A 17,317-nucleotide genomic window follows, 5' to 3' on the forward strand; every position below is an offset into this window, starting at 1 on the left:
AGAATCAGCATAATTTCAAAGAAAGAAAGGGAAAGTCTTCACAAGCAAAAAAAGCACAGGATAGAAAGCAAAGTGAAGAAAAACAAAGCAAAAGCATACAAAGAATAACAAAGTGAAAAGAAACAAATCAAAAGCATACAACAGAAAATAAAGAAAAGTTATTCTTCAATTGACAGTATTTTGAAAAGCTGCTAGCTTAAAAAAAACATGCAAACTAGATACAAACTGTCTTTACATAAATGCCTGAATACACAGTTATGGTAATGCATTGTCCAAGACACCAATTTTCTTCCAAGTGAGATCTACATGATGGAACATAAAGCCATGTTTATACTGGGTAAGATAAAAACCAACCAGTCTGGAACACATCTTCACAGTTCAGGACACAAGGTGATTAGCAATTGTTTTTTGTTAGGAAGAATTATATTAAATTGCTGTGCTCTACACTTCTTGCAATACCTTTTCTCAAGCCCCAGGCAGATGGTTATTTCAAGATATTAGATAAGCTATTTATTTTCTGAATTTGTAAGGTAATGACTAGGCTGTTAAACAAGATTTTAACCAGTTACTTATGGACCAGTGCAGGAGGGAAAGTACACAATAACATGCCTAAAATCCTATTTGTGAATAGCATCAGTTTTTGTCTAACAGAGCAGTCTCTGGAAAAAATACAACTCCCTAAAGAGCCTCTGTGGATTTCTACATTACACCAGTATGAATAACAAACATGGCTTTTTGCTTACAAAAGCAGACACCAATGTTTTAGTTCGAGTTTATCCCACAGGAATTGAATCCTCTGTCCTATCAGGAAGTAAAATTTCAGCAATATGCTTGTGAATAACAGATGACAGTGATAGATGCTCAGCAGAAATGCAAGTAAGTTAATTCTTTTATGAAAGCAGTAAAAATAGTCCCCAAGATCACTTTGTTCTGAATACAGTATTTGGATAGTCTGTTTAGATCTACAATTACATCCAAAATTTGATTCCATTAAAACTTTTTTTAAAATAGTTTAGGAGAAGAATATGATACATGCATTCTCCTTGTCTGTTATCCAAGTCTTTGGAAGAAAACAAATAATTGTAAGTTATGTATAACAAAGTGAAAAACCTTTAGGGTTTGTTGCAGCATATTTTCAGTACTACTGATTTTTGGACAATCTGTTCTCATGCGTAGACTAAAACAAATTCTGCTAAACCAAGTTTTTTAAAAAAGTAAACCTACTCTAAACACAAAGGTGCTTTGTCAGTGAATTAGCTAAGAACTTTCAGGCACATAACAAAAGTATGCAAGAATATGCCGGGAGTGGAATAAAAATACACAATGTAACCTGCAAGGCACCCTCAGAATGGAAAATTTCAAAATCACCATATTTCTCCTAAAAAAATAAACAAGATAATTAAAGATGTTTCTTAATTTAGCATTTCTGGTTTGCCTTATAATTATTTCTTCTACAGTTATAAAATTTATACCGCTAAAAAGCATTATTTACTTCCATTAACAAATACACCAAAAGAATGGGAGACAAGGAATAATCCAAAGCAACATTTCACAGCTTCCTGATTTGTTTACTGCTGGGAACTGTGTATGCAACCATTTAACCCTACACAAAACAAATCTGTCACCTGTATGTCTTTAGGATAGTATGCCATTAATGGCCAGGGGGTTTTTTCCTAAAAAAATGCAAAAGTAACTCAAATTTTTTTGCAGTGGAACAGCATGGACAATCTTTGCTACCCTCCCGTGACAGAGCTTTTCCCAACCCACACCTTACTCCACTGGCAACTTTTCCTTAGTTGCTCTACCCATGTTCAGTCAGTCTCCATCTCCTGCTGAACATTCATTAAGCCAGACTGACACCCTCTCCTTAGTTACTCTCTTCTTTCTGCAATCTGGTTGGGCAACAGTGACAGCTGGTTGGGACATCACATTCTGCAGCAAGCAGGTGCATGGACAGAATGGAAGAGTTAAAACTTTGACATAACTTTTGCTGAAAGTTGACTATGCTGCTTTTAATTATGGAATATTTCATATCCATGGAACATTCAGTTATTTACCAGCATCACTATACACAAGCAAGGTACCAGTTCAGGGATATTAACACTGTCACACTGCATAAAACAGTCTTTTTGCAGATATTCAATGATACAGGCATTCAATAATTGGGCAGAAATTACAAAAAGTTTAAATAAATCCAGACAGTAATACAGCCTTAACTAATCTAAATGGCTGTGCATCATATTTATAAAGAACAGATTTCTCAAGTACTCACCCTCACTTTGTTTATCCTCTATCTGAACTGAACAACTTTATAAACAATATAAAAGGAAAATCTGCACAGAAATCTACTTCCAGAATTTTTTTAACCCATTGCTTAGCAAGTTCCCTTGGACATTCAACTGAGAAAAAGACCAAAATCGAAGGTAATGTCAAATAGGCATCCAAAGCCAAAGTTTTCCCCAAACAAAACCAAAAAAACATATTTTAAAAATTACATGACAAAGTAAGTAATTCTATACCAGAAAAATCATTACTTCTAAAAATATTTCGTTATTAAAAGATTTGCATATAAAGAGCTGCCTGGAAGATTTCTAGAAGCCCTAATTACATGAAACACATTTGCTGTGCTCAGAATTACAGTGCAGAACTTAGGAATAAATGTTCATCTATTACAACTTGCATTAATCAGAGATAACAGGCAAGAGTTCCTGCAGATCCCAGCGTTAATCCAAAAAAGTGAACAGCCACTCAGGAGAATCCTGTCAGATATTCCCAAGAACTTCTTAAAGATCCTCAAACACAGGACAACTGTAGCCTCCTAACAAGCTGCAAATTATGTTACCAAAAATTCTTGAAGATTCCAGGTTTTCTCTGTCTCTCTGATATCTTTCAAAGACAAGTCTTTGCCATCAGATAAAAAGGCACTGCCCACAACTCTCATCCTTTTGACTGCAAAAAAGAAATGAACACTAATAAGCCATTCAGAGCAACTCCAGGGCTGTGGAAGCCTCAAAGGCAGAGTAGGCAGCCCAGCACTCTGCCTGTGACTAAACCAATCACAGCTGCAGGATGCTGAACAATTGTGGGCGAGCATATCACAATTTCTAATTTAGCACAACATTCTGCTGTGAAGTACAAAGTGTAACTTTAAGCTCCCTGATGCAATTAATGCAGAGGTGGAATTGTTCTTTTTTTTTTCCATAGCTCTGCTTCAGTATTATCTACTAAGAGAACCACATTGGCTGATGGCAGTCTACTCTTTACTTCTGACACTCTTATGAACATAGGCAGAAGGTTCTAAAACCAGCTGTGCATCTTATATGCTCCCCAAAAAAAGATCTAGTAAAGCTGTGAAATTCTTTCTGGAATCTACATGACATTTTCAGTTAAGTACTCCTGCACCCAGCATTTTACAAGACCTACACAATTCCTGCATCAAAATTTAGCATTAGAGAAATGCTATCTTTACCTTTTCAGTATTCCTGTTCCACTCTTAGCTTGGAGCAAAGAATGATAAACCAAATGAGTTGAGAAGGCCTGTTAAGGGTGCTTGAGGTACACAATCAGAACATATAAAATATGTACAGGATTTGTTGGGGTAAAGAAGGCAAGGCAAGATACATGCAACAGATAAGACATTTTAAAAAGAATTTACCAAATATTTTAGGAAATATTACATCCTAAAAAACTCCATTACACTGCAACTCAGATGAAGCTTGTAAAACAGTTCAAAAGCTGAATTCAAGCATTGATCTTCTCTAGTAAATAAACCATCTACTAGGAAATCTCAAAACTCCTGAAAGCAATAAATTATTGCTAAGAAGGCTATCAAAGCTGAGGAGAAGGAGTTAATACCACTTCCCTTTCCTTGAGTAACATATTAACTACAGCTTCTTAGGTAATATTACTGATTGGCTGAAACCTTATCCTGCAACATTTTCAAACTAAATAACAGAGGAAACAAAACTTAAGTGCACTTAGTAAGCATTGCGAACATAAATATCAAATTAATTATTCATTCTGTAGCATTCAAAAATTTAAAGACATTAAAGAAATATGGCAAAAATCCCTGACTCAAAAAACAATTAAGTTTCTATGTAAACATGTATCCTTAAACAAAATAAAGCATTGCTTTTAGAACAGTTCTCATATAAAGCCAAGTGAGCAGTATTTTTTCCCCTGTATCTGAACTAAGTGTCATCTTCACACTCCACAGAAATGTGACACAGTGAGCAGACTTAGTGGCAAGGTCCATATGTTCAAACTGCATTTCCTATCTCAGAACAAAACAATTTTAGTCTATTACAGAAGGAGCCCAGATGCTGACACCTGGTCAAAAGATCTGAAATGAATCCTATCCCTAAAGACGCTGGTCAGTAACATCGTGGGTATGCACTTCAACACCTCTGAGTCCTACAAACTCAACAATGTTAAACAAGAAATTAAAATAACATGACTAGGTGAAGCAGGAAACTGCATAGTAAATGCTACGCAAATATGCTCTTCCAACCACATCTTGAAGTTTGCATGGTATGAAACACCAAGCTCCCAAATGATGCTGCATTCTCAAAGCCCAGGATAACAGCAATAGCCTTGGCATGAGCAACAGCCATTCAGAAAAGCCAAGAAGGAAGCAGGCTCACTGCTGGATATTTCCAGTGTGAGAAGCAACAGCTGCTACTGGTCTGGCTGCTTCCCTCCGCTCTGCACCCTGCACCCCACCAGTAACCACTGCAAATGCTTCACCCAGCTTTGCAAAAACAAAGCTTTCTGCCTGCCCTGCCAAATGCAAATCACTATTTCCCTATTTCCTCTAAAAGGAACAATAACCAAGAGAGAACTGGAGGATGCCTGAAAGCCATCCTTTGGATGGTGACACCTTTACAAAAATAAAATATTGTTTTTGATAGAAGTATTTAACCCATATTCAGATATTTAGGTATACCTATTGTCTTTAAAATCTTTTAGGTTAGGAACGAAATACTGAAGTTACTTTCATTACAATTAAACCTCATAAACATTTCAGTTAGTAACAAAAAAGTACAATTTAAAATCAAGGAATTTTGACTATTTAACAAACTAGCTTCAGCTTGTACTTTGAAGTATTCTCTGTTTAACAGCAGTTTGAGATAGGCAAAAGAAGTAGCAAGTTTCAAAATATCCAGTTGAGGCTACTTCATAAAACAGGTGAACATGTCAAAGACAACAGCTCATTATTCAGGCAAGTATTACAGCTACTTAAAACTCTCGGGCAAGATGCACAGGATGAGAACAGCATTTACCTTGCCCTAGCACTTCAATACCCTGAGAACTTCTTTATTGGTGTTGGCACCTGTACTTGACACCAGCATGAACGTCCCAACTCACCCTTTACTACATCTCTAACTTACACCTAGCTCACATACTAACACTGACAAAAGACTCAGAACTATCCTCTCCACGAGGTATCAAACAACCTGGGGTTAAGCAGAATACTTTAGGGAAATTCCTTATATGCTTTAGCTCCACACAATACAGACTGTTCTGTAGTCAGGTGCTGAGGTCAAATTCACTACCTAGTCAAACAAAAGGAGCTTTGAATACCCAAGCAGTAGTATAAATGGCAGCCTCTGAGCTGCTCCTAGGACATAAGATGTTGTTTTCCATAGTAGTTTGTTTACCACTGATTTTTCCAATTCTCATCTGTGTGCAAAAGACAACAAAGAATTTCATATTTAAGTCAGTCTTCCTCAAAAATCTGAACACAAAACTTGCCAAGGTCTGTCTTGATAGTGAAATATGTGCTCCTTTCCAGCTTCTAATCAGTCTCTTATTACATTTCCAATTAACTTAAAAGAATTAAGCTTGTCCTTTATGATCATTCTAACTACAGCACACACCTGGAAAAGCAAACACAATTTTCATGCCTTTAAATATCATATTTCCCTTAATTTTAATGTGCAACAAATCCTTGTAACCAGCAGAGTGTTTCACTTCCGCTTTCGTTTTAATTTTGTACACCAACAAAATTTTGAAGAAGGCAAACTGAACTAGACACATTCATGAAACATTTCTACAGTCAGCTTCCAGAGCACAACACCAGATAGTTTCACTTCAAGTACTCACAATCATACAAGAAGCAGTGAACCAATTCTTCTCATTCCAATAACCTTTATAAACCTTGGGGGGCAGGGCAGGTGGTGGACTGAATTAAAAAAATACAAGAGACCACAAAATCTGAGAAGTTATGTTCCCTCTGTATCCTACAAATAAGAGTGGCCTGCTAGTAACTACAGAGCAAATGTCCATTTTCTGAAGCAATTTGGATGAATGATCTTCAAAAATTAGTTGATCAACCTGCAAAATCATCACTATCACCTAAAACCCTACAGCTGCCTAAATTCTCCATTCACAGTCAGACCTGAAGGCAAAAGACCAAAGACAGCAAGCCACAATATCTGGTCTTTAAGCAGTTACACTATTAGTGTATTCTGAAAACTCTGTATATTCAGTTGGTATGCTTATTCTCTGCCTAAACTCTTCTCAAACATTTCATAGACCCTAAAAATCCAGTAGCAAACAACAAATTATCAGAATTAAAGAAGCACTTCTTAAGACACTTCTACTAAAGCATAAAGAACATCTATACAAATGAACAATCAACTATTACATTCATATTTAAAGAATAAAAACAATAATTAGGGCAACAAGGCAATGTCTTGTTCTTTGGCTTTTATAAGAATGTTAATGTGCTGCTGACAGCCTCTTGAGTACAGAAAACTAAGTATGAACCAAGTAAGAAAATCAAAACCAAAAAAGTCATTGTAATTTTCCTAACTTCTGCCAGGAAAGAAATTTCAGTGTTAGGAGACTGCAAACCAATACAAATCAACAGCAGAAACACAGTTCAATTAAATTAATTTTAAAAGTAAGTCAATGCCAGCAAAAATTTTGCTGGTCCTCAAACTGAAACCCTCCCAAAACCTAACCACCTAAATTATGATGCAGCTTACTGCAACATTATGCCATTCTCCTTTAAGTACTCTACCCTCATTCTTTCTACTTTAGCAGTCACTTTAAACATTTGCACCAAAAGAAAAATGAAATGCTAATGGAAATGGCAACTATACTGTCAAATTGTTTTGTCTCAAACAATCACAATCACAGAAGTTAGCAAAAACATATGAAATAGCCATCCTTACTCCAAGGTGTCCACCCTACTCAATCTTGTCCAGGACTATCTAGCAGCAAATGATGCAGTACAGAGCGTAATAGCAACAGTAATTTTTCCCCAAAACAACACATTTTTCTTTTACAAAACAGTCCACTGTAATGAGATTTCTAGCTCAACTATTACTGTTCATGCAGACATGTTCTCCCACTTCACCCTAGAAACTGGGAAGCAGGAAAGGATATATCTATTTTCAAACATTCTGCTGCTTTTACAATTAATGCCTCCAGGTCTCACCGCATGAAAATAAGCACCTGTTTTCTTACAGTTGCCTGCTTTATAGTACTCATTATTTCAAAAAAGGCCTACCACTCCCTTGCTACCTCCCTCCTAAGACTCAAAACCCATCTGGCCATCACAGTGCTTTTCCATCCCTCCCTCCACCTTCTTGGCCTTCCTTGCTTCCAGCCCAGTGTTCATTCAACCTTTGCTTAGCTAATTGCAGTGTATTATTCCAGCAAAAAAATGAGCCCAATAATTAAAGTGCTTAGCATGAGGAAGAAGACATGCTGAAGGCCTAAATTGCAGCTGCCTTTAGCTTCTGAAGAACAATGGCCACAGGGCAGGTCTTAACACCAAGGAGTCCTACTAGCTTATCTTAGACAAAAATATGTATATAAAAGCACTGGCAAGCTTGATTCAAGTATCTTAGCTCAGCTGGCTAGAGCATGGCTCTAGTAACACCAAGGCTGTAGGGTCAGTCGCAGTATGGGTCATTTACTTAGGGGCAGGACTCTGTGATCCCTCAGGATCCCTTCTAACTCAGAATATCCTCTGTTTCTGTATATTTTCTAGTTTTACATATCCTTTCAAGAGACAATGATTAGTATTTCTCTGTATTCATAATTTGTAGTATTTCTTCCTGACCAACACCCAGCCTTTTTCCAAAGAACAATCTGTAATTGCTCCCAAAAACCTCCTGTGTAACAGCTAATCAGAGATCCATTCAAGCAGTTAAATCAACTCTAAGAATACACTTAATGGTACGGAGAGCACTCATTAAAGTAAGCTCCTTCCTCTTTTCTCTCCCTGCACTACTCTTTTGCATGTCAACATTACCATCTCATCCCTCTGTCTCACAGCATCATGAAATACTTTCAGAGACCTGTGCAAGCAACAGCAGCTTAGAGTGAGTCCCAGTTCATTACCCCAATGCTCACCAAACTTCCAATCATTTCTGATGCTCCATTTGTAACCATCTAGTACTGTGAAGATGCATGTTTTTTCTTTCCAGCAGGACAACACAGTGCCTGTGATTGTTCACCACTGTTTTGTAAGAAAACAGTGATTTCTGCAAACCTGATCACAGAGCAGGCTGCACACAGAGCTTCCACTCTCTTGAAATAAGGAAGTCTTACCACTCATCAACATCAAGAGAAATTAGAGCCCTGACTACTGTTCATGGGATACTACAAACAGACAGGAGGCAACATAAAACAAGCTTCCGAGTGCTTCAGTGCTTCGGAGACAAAAGAATAACACATCACAGATGCATAGTTTCTTAGGATGTTTACTTAATAAACAAAACAAACTAGTTTTACTTGGATTCTTATATAAAAGTGTTTAAAGTAGTCAACTGGATGCATTTAGAGTTCAGATAGGTGGGGTTTTTATCTTTCAAACATATACAGTCAAATCAGAATGGGACAGGTTCTTATTATCCTCTATTAATAAAATCACATTTCATCAGTTTCACTTAATAGAAGTAAATAATTATGCCTGGCAAGCTATTTTAATTTTGAGATATAAACTCTCTTACAATAACTCAGCAGGCACAAAACAAATTAACTCCCAAAAAAAAGGTTTCATTCCCAACCATCAATTTTTCTGCAAGCAAAGTTGCTATCATCTACAATAACTCATCTCTTTAAGAATCATGGTTCTACTGCCAATCTAAAAGCCCCCCCAAGTGTTATGGATAGCCAAAGTACTTCCTTATCAATTTTGAAAGTCATTTTTCAGATTCACAGTTGCTAACATCTGGGTAAAATGTTGCTTTTTGTAAGCTAAGTCTTCCTTACCTGCTTTTCTCAATTGCTATTTACTTGGCATGTGTAAGCTTCCACTAAAATGGTTGATAATAATTTCCCCCAACACTTTTACCTCCTCACAAGATACTGTTGTGAAGCTGTGCACTGAACTGAAGCAAAGACCTGATCCTGATGAAAAAACCCCAGCTTTCAGTTCAGTCAATTCCCCCAAGCAGACCACCTCCAGACACGGTAAGTGAGCAGTCAGAACACACAAAACAGGCAGGGAGGGAGAGAAAGCAACAAGCACAAAGGAGAAGCAGCCCTCCCTGCAGAAACAGGCCATTTCAAGGTCAAGTTAAAGCAGTCACAAGGCTAACATCCTCTAAAGCTGCAGAGCTCCAGGTCCCCAGCCCTGCCTGCAACACTGCCACTGTAAAACCAGTTATTGGCAGTGGAGCTTCACAAGACCAAAACCAAAACATTACTTTAAATGCAGTCTTGGAATGCAATCCCAGTGAATACAGACTCGTACACAGAAGTCAATGGAATCCTTTTCAGTGGCTCTTATCTGTATTTCAGACTGACATATTAGTGTGCTGCTTCCAAAGTAACTAGAATACCTTCTACAGCACAGACAGTTTCAGTAAATACATTCAGGGAACATGAACCAGGTATCAACGAGAGACTGAGGCAGCCATGTTCCATAAAAATACCAGCAAAGTTAGGTTTTTCAAATAAAAATTAAAAACATACTCTGGGAAAGACAGAATTGTCTCTACATATTTCATTTGCAACTAAAATACGCCAGTAGGAAAGGATATAAATATATTTTTCATTCCTGACACTTAAGAACATAAACTTTGGAACTATATGATATTATGTAATATAAATTTCATATTTAGCAAAACAGTAGAAAGTACTTGGCACTAAAAAAGCAATTTCATTTTCACATCAAAACAATTTTTAATACTTCAAGCAATGAAAACAACTGAAGCCAGCAGTATTTTCACATAGACAATCAATGTTACAGCAAGAAGCTACCTTGCAACCTTCTATATATAGCAAAAGGGAGACTCCTACTCAGAATAACTACCTTTCATATTTGTTTAAAAATCATCTCAGAACACCTGATTTGCATATGCTTTTTATTTGTTAACAGTACAGTATTTCTTATCTGTTGTTCTTCAAATGAAAATACTGTGTAACACTTCAAGATGAGGAAAAACTAATCAAGCTTGTCATTTCCAGACTACCAGAGAGAACCAACAATCTTTTTATATGCTTTAGATCTAGGCATAAAACCAGAAGACCCATCTACTTAATGCATCTAGTGAGGGCAGGAGGGAGGAATGCGTTTCAAATAAAGCCTGTGGCTGCTACAAAAAAAAATTCAGACTGACAAAAGTTATTAGTCAAGGCTTATAATTCCCCACCAAAGCCCACTGAACATACTTCTGTATAAAAACTGAGTATATCTTAAAAATAATCACTTATTGAGCCATTCACTCATTTGTCAAAAGCTAGATATATTAAAAATAAGAAACAAATAAAACAAACCAAAAGAAAAACAAATTAAAAAAAAAACCACCATAAAGGAGATATTTTTGACAAATATCCAGGGGAGCCACAAGGAATTATTTACTATTAAAAATAAATTAACATTTGTGTGAAAATTTCTTTTCTAAATAACATATTCAACTTGCAGGAAGCTGAATTTAAGCAATTCAGTTCACAGAGCTACTAGATGGAACTGAGAAAAACTGTTCCTTTATCTCCGTAACACTTGTTTGATAATTGCATATAATAATAATACAATTAACCTCTTCCTTTATTCTAAACTACAAAGTGAGAAGGAGCATTCAGACCACACTTTAACAAAGTTTCCCCTGTTAAGGAGAAAGTACTCAGAGCCCAGACAACCAAAACATCTTAAGCAAATTTTTATTCAAGAAAACCTTGCTTAAATTACTCTATCACAAGGTTTGTTTGTTTTTAAACACAACTTTAAATAGGTTAAGGTAAACTACTGTTTTTAGTAAGCTACTGAGTTCTAGAAGCTGAGCATATGACAATTTCTGGCAAATGAGTATTAACTACAGAAACACAGTACACACACAAGAAATAAATCCGGTATTAAAATTTTAGCTGGAGACAGTACCAGAGGGGCTGGGCTGCTGACAGTTTTTAAATGATTCATCATGCATAAGAAAAGGCAGGAAACAGAAACTGTTGCCTAGAGGAAAAGAATCAAAGCTATCTTTGCATTCCTATGAATTCTGAGCTATTGCAGAAGTTAAGCTTAACACAATCCAAGTAGCCTCAACAACAATTCCAATTTACACAAGTTTCTGTGGGGCTGCTTGTGGTTTCCGATACAAGCTGCAGTAACTCAGTGATGGTTCCCTTCCCATCTCAACATCTAGGAATCACTGAAGATTCACCTGCAGTAACATAACACTGCCTGCATGGAGAGAAAATCTCCTGATATACTTAAAGGTCTTGGCCTGACACCACAGGAATGAGATCAAAAAGGTCAGTGGCTCTTACCTCTTAATTTGAATTCTGCTGAAACAAATGAGTCAACAGTTCTGAGTGCTGTGAGCTCTTAATTGTACTGACAAGCACATTATCTTTGATTTCCAGGATGAATTTTAGTTAAAATTCTACATCTCATTATACAGATTTAAAGACACCCACCTCTTCCAGGTCTTTGAAAAATGCCATGGATTTTTTGGATTTGAAAGAAAATGAGCAAGATGCAGAAGAAAAGGACAGAAGGAGGAAAGGTATAAATAAACTCTCTTCAGTTAAGTTTGAATTGCTCAGAGAAATCAAGTGAAGAAGGGCAAATTTTCTGACAATCATCACATTCTGTTTGTGCTGATTCTAAATTTTAACAACACATTATAATTTTATTCACCCCTCCTCTTTCAGATATGCAGTTTCCATAGTAACTGGCAATACTTAGTAGTAACCACAGGCAGAATAACACTAACTTACGTAATACCTCAAAACTTACCTTGGTTTCTAAAAACGTGCCTATGCTTATTTTAGAACAACAAACATTGTGGTTATTAATTTTTTACACATTCCCTATGTGGTCAAGATAAATATCTCAAGTTTCTGTATTTCAAAAAGCCAGTTTCACAGACAGGTTGTAACAGACTAATCCCAATGAAGTCTTCTCATATATCTGGATTTCTGCAGTAAATCAGTCAACACTTACATAAAATAATAAACTTGACTTTTGTAGAGTCATGGACCATGCACTAATTAATTTTTTTTTTTAATAAAAGAACACTAGTAATTTTCTTAGCTTTCCCACATCACAGCTCTTTGCTATGCATTCCTCTCCTAAATATCAATTGAGAATGAACACTAAACACAAAAAAGATGTAAAGATGTCCAAGTTAGAGAATACAATCTAAAAACCAATTGGAAGGCTATCAAACTGCTTACTTCATACAAATGCTAAAAAACCCCAGTATTTTTAGGTGATTTTCGTAGTAGTAGTATCATCATAGGAAATCTTATCAAGATCAACAGCTCCTGTCACTGGGCACAGTCCTCTTTTGACAAATATATGGCAGCCCAACCTAGCTATGACAGATCAGCATCCCTGGAGTTAGGTAGAAGAAGATGAGTCATGTCCAAGTTGCGTGGGCTCAGCTTTGCAGAATCGAGTAGAAGGTCCTCAGAAAAGCAGAGCTGTCTTCAGAAAGCTCACAGCTGAAAGGGCAACACAAAAACCTGCTGATGGAGAGATGACAGAGCTCCAGCATTTCAGGGAGCAACACTGGGGGTATTAAGAAAGGGTCTGCTACATACTACTCCTGTAACACAAGGAAAAATACCAGCTAAATAACCTGTCTAAATCAAAACACTCAGACTGAATCCTCAGAAGAGGTGAAGGAAAAATCCTCACAGGACACCAGAAGGTGCGGAACACACTGGCAGAAGCACTGCAGAGTTACAATCAAAACACTGGAAGGCTGTAAGGCAAAAAAACTCATCTAAGGGCAAAGGAAGTTACAAATGCTTGCTGTCCTATCTCTGAGTGGGAGTCCAATGCCACTAAGCTACACAAAGGCCAGGATTTTTCCTGGTTAATTGTTTTTTAATATTTGTTTCAAAACTGTCTACAAATCCAGCCATTCACAGCTTTTTTAACTGTATCTCATAGTTAGGACAATGCCACTGCTGACTGAGCTATCAAAACACAAATCTCTCCTGAATTTCTTCTATTCTTCATCACTAAAAAGAGAAAACATGCTAAGAAATTAAAAACTTAATTTAACTGAGAAACTCATTCTATTTCAAAGACAAATGAAAGCATTGAGATGCTATCAAAAAGGCAGTCAACACCCTTTAGAGAAGACAGGGCTTGAAATTTGTCCTCCCACGAGAAATAGTAAAACCAGATTACAAGGAGCTTTTCTAGAGACAAACAGAAGAAATGAAATTGCAAAAAACAAACAACAAAAAAAACCCCAAACCTGTAACGCTGAGTCTCCATTACTAGAGAAATCTACTAGCAGTTAACTAAGAAAGCAATGGAAATTTCATAGCTCACAAACTTTTAAGACAAGTGCATGCCAAACTAGTCATGGAAAAGCATTTCGACATGTGCCCAAATTCACCATCCTCTTTGTATTAGCTCACCATACAATGAAGTCTCACACACAACCACCAAATTCCAAATGCATTATTCAAGCCCCAAAAAGGTCACTGATGCAGTTTCACAGTCACCTTAGTGATAAAATTCTATGAACAGCTCTGTTCAGACTATCACTAAGTGCCATCACAGGAAGCAGACCATCCTTGTTCCCCTCTCCTGACACCATGGTCCTCCCTCTTCTTTGCCCTGGTGCTAGGCTTAAAGTAAGTTAGGAAAGAGCGTGATAAGAAATTCATAGTTTTACCTGTTGCCTGTGGTTCTTGTCACATTCCTGCAAGCCAAAGCAACACACGGTGCTCATCACAACATTAGGGCAAGTCAGGCAGTACAAAGCAGGAAGGGAGCATAAAACTCCTTCTCTCTTGGTGGGTTTCCAGCAGTGGGATGAGCATGCTTATTCCTACTAGCTCTCTTCTGGTAACAATATTACCTGCATGGCCAGCTGGGGTCAATCCAGAGAAAAAAGCTCCACTTAAGCAGCAACCCACATTAAAACAGCTTAAGCCAAATCTAGAGTTGCAGATAAAAACACATTTTCCAGAAACCTTCACTTCTCAAATGCCAAAGCCTGATTAATTTGAAGACCTCGGAGTGATAATATGATGGCTAAGTTCCAGAAAAGAAATGTAATTAAAAAGAAAAATCTCTTTAAATTACTAAAAAAAAAAAAAAAAGGTCATATTATGTTGCCTATTATTTCTTCAATGCGGAGCTGTAGTTAAAACTGGTCTCAAATATTGTAAGATGTAATTATGGAGAAATTTATTAGCCAAATGCAGGTGCAGGATCTTTGTCGCACCCAAAGGCAGCCAAGCTAATCCATGATAATGGATTAAATTTAAATATGAAAAGAATCCAGAATTACAAAGCAACTTATAATTGGGTGAATATGAAAATGTGAAAACCCAGTGCTATCTTCAAGCTTAAAACAGAAGGTTCCTTAAAACCTTCTACCAAATTAAGTAGTGAACAAGCAGAGCTGGAGTGAATAGCAAACAGCCTCATGGTGTTCCCTCCAAGGGAGACACAGTTCTGTTGGTCCAATTTTCATAATCATGACTAAATACCTTCAAGCAGTGTCACATTACATATTCAACTGTCATTTAAAAATACTGTTAAAAAGGCACATGCACACAGGAAAGACAACAGCAATGATAATCTACGTACTCAATTATGTAAATACCTGAATATCTGATAAAATATGGCAAAAATAGAATCATAAGCTCTTCCCTAGTCCTAAAACTCATCACACATCCTTTTTCTGTCAAACATCTAGATTATACTTGCCAGCTTCTTCTCTAAGCCAATAAAAACCTCTGATATTGAGAACCTGTTTAACAATCTACGCAATTTGACTGTTATACGTAAAAACTTTTCAGCCTATATTTAATCTAAATCACACTAACAAAAATTTACTTCCTCTTAACCTACACCTCAACCACAGGAAATAAAAAAACACAGAAAAAAAGCTTTAAAAAACTGCCAGTGCTTCTGTGAATCATTTCTTACATACCCATCCCACAGCCTTTTCCACCACATCAAAATAATCCAATACTTAAATAAAATTAAAAAATTAATTCATAGGTTCTGAACCTCTCAAAGGCACATGATTTAATACTCAAAAGTGGACACAAAAGTGCAATCAAAAAGAAAAAAAGGAAAAGGAGGGAAAAAAAAAAGCATTCTGTACTTTAAACTCTATCAACATATCCAAGGATGGCATCTACTTTTGCCAGCTGCATGTTGCTCATTCAGACCAATTTGTTACTAGAAGTCCTGAATTATTTCCTACAGCTCTTTTCCCCAAACATCTCTATCTAAGCATCCCACAACCTCTTCCTAGTGCAGCATTTTATGTGCATCAGCTTTTTGTCTTCTGGATTGTCCTTCTCAAACCAGTCAAAATTATTCGCTGTTCTCCAGACAAGTGCTGGCATTCTCTCCTAACTCAGCAGCGCTTCTGCAACTTCCACCTTTTAGGAAAATGATACATAATATAACTAAAATCACCCCCTGAAAACGTCATCTGTTTTTTTCCAAATGTTCAAGAGTTCTTCCAGCTTTGCAAAAAGTAGCTTAAAACTATTTGGGAGTTAGTTAGATAGGCAAACAACCTCCATGACAAATTGAAAATTGTATTTATTAAGTGGATGAACACAGAATTATGCTGAAACCTCCTAAAATTTAAAACTGTTTGTAAGATGGCTTTTAGGCATATGTGTCTTCCAGACCATATTGTCATGTAACACAATAAATCCACTTAGAGCATGTTAGATTTCTCAAATAATTGTATTTCTTCTTCACCCCAGTCACTACTAAGTGGAAGAGAACACAGCTGATAGGCATCTCAGTACCTTTACAGTCCAAAAAACATTAAAAAATTTGGTTTTTTTCCATACAGACTGACACATCAAAATTGATAAAGCACAAAATGTAGACAGCATCAGCAGTATTCATAGTAAGAACTGCTTAACACCACCTACAACCAGATCAATCACAATCAAAAAACAGAAATAGAGAGAGCTGTTCTGATACAGCACTTCCACAACACCCTTGGGAGGTACAACTGCTGCTCCAGAGACTGCGGATGCTCCAACTTCCTTAGTTCATACCGCAAGCCAACAGAGTGGACAATTCACATTGCAGGAATGTTGCGTCCCCAGACAGGACCGCTAGATCACGCAGCCTTGCATCTCTACCTCGGAGTTATTTCACAACTACTGCTGAAGTTTCATTGATTCTAATTAAAATTCATGTCTTTAAGGTGTTGGGCTGAGAAGAAACCCAGTTATGTGTCATCAGCTGAAGTTCAACACTTTCAGTTCAGGGTGTCAGTACTATTCCAAACATCAGAAGTTTTTCTCTGAGAAACGCACACTACTTGGATTCTGAAGGGATATGGGCTCTTCTTGTTTCGTCCACCTTCCAAGTTCCTCCTCTCAATTACGGAGCTTTTTGAAAAGCACATTATGAGCCAGGACACTAAATGTTTCCGACAATCTCCTAACATACAAATCCCATTTTCTTAAGAGAACTGTCTAAAGGCAGCAAAGCTTCCTCCTGTTCATTACAAGATAGATTCAGAATGCGTATAAGCAATTCAGAGCCATCAAAGCCTGCCGAAATTAGATTATTTTAAATGTTTCAGTAGAACCGCTGTTTTAGTTGCAGGCATTCCCAACTGCCCTAATGCGACTTTTCTTTAAAGAATTAAGTGAAGGCTGGAATGCCTTCCCCTTTCCCGGAGAACTAAACCCCCCTGGGGGTAGGGATGGACACCTCTGCCCCCGCAGGAGCCGTGCAGCGATACAGCGGGACCCGCGAGCTGCCTGTGCCGGGTTCCTGGCCGTGCCCGCCGGAGGCCGCCCCGCTGGTGCGGCGCCGGGGCGGGCGCGCTCGGCCGCTCTCGCCGCGGCTGGCGGCGCACCGGACACCCGCACGGGCGGCACCGCGGGA

At 37.4% G+C, this 17,317-nt stretch overlaps 1 protein-coding gene across 3 annotated transcripts in view; it reads right to left on the reverse strand.

Moving 5' to 3' along the window:
* STIM2 (stromal interaction molecule 2) overlaps positions 1–17,317 on the reverse strand; it is a 69,931-nt gene that overhangs the window by 52,010 nt on the left and 604 nt on the right. The gene's annotated exons all lie outside the window — the stretch shown is intronic.

The sequence above is a fragment of the Serinus canaria genome, chromosome 4, assembly GCF_022539315.1.
Source record: "Serinus canaria isolate serCan28SL12 chromosome 4, serCan2020, whole genome shotgun sequence".
Lineage (NCBI taxonomy): Eukaryota > Metazoa > Chordata > Aves > Passeriformes > Fringillidae > Serinus > Serinus canaria.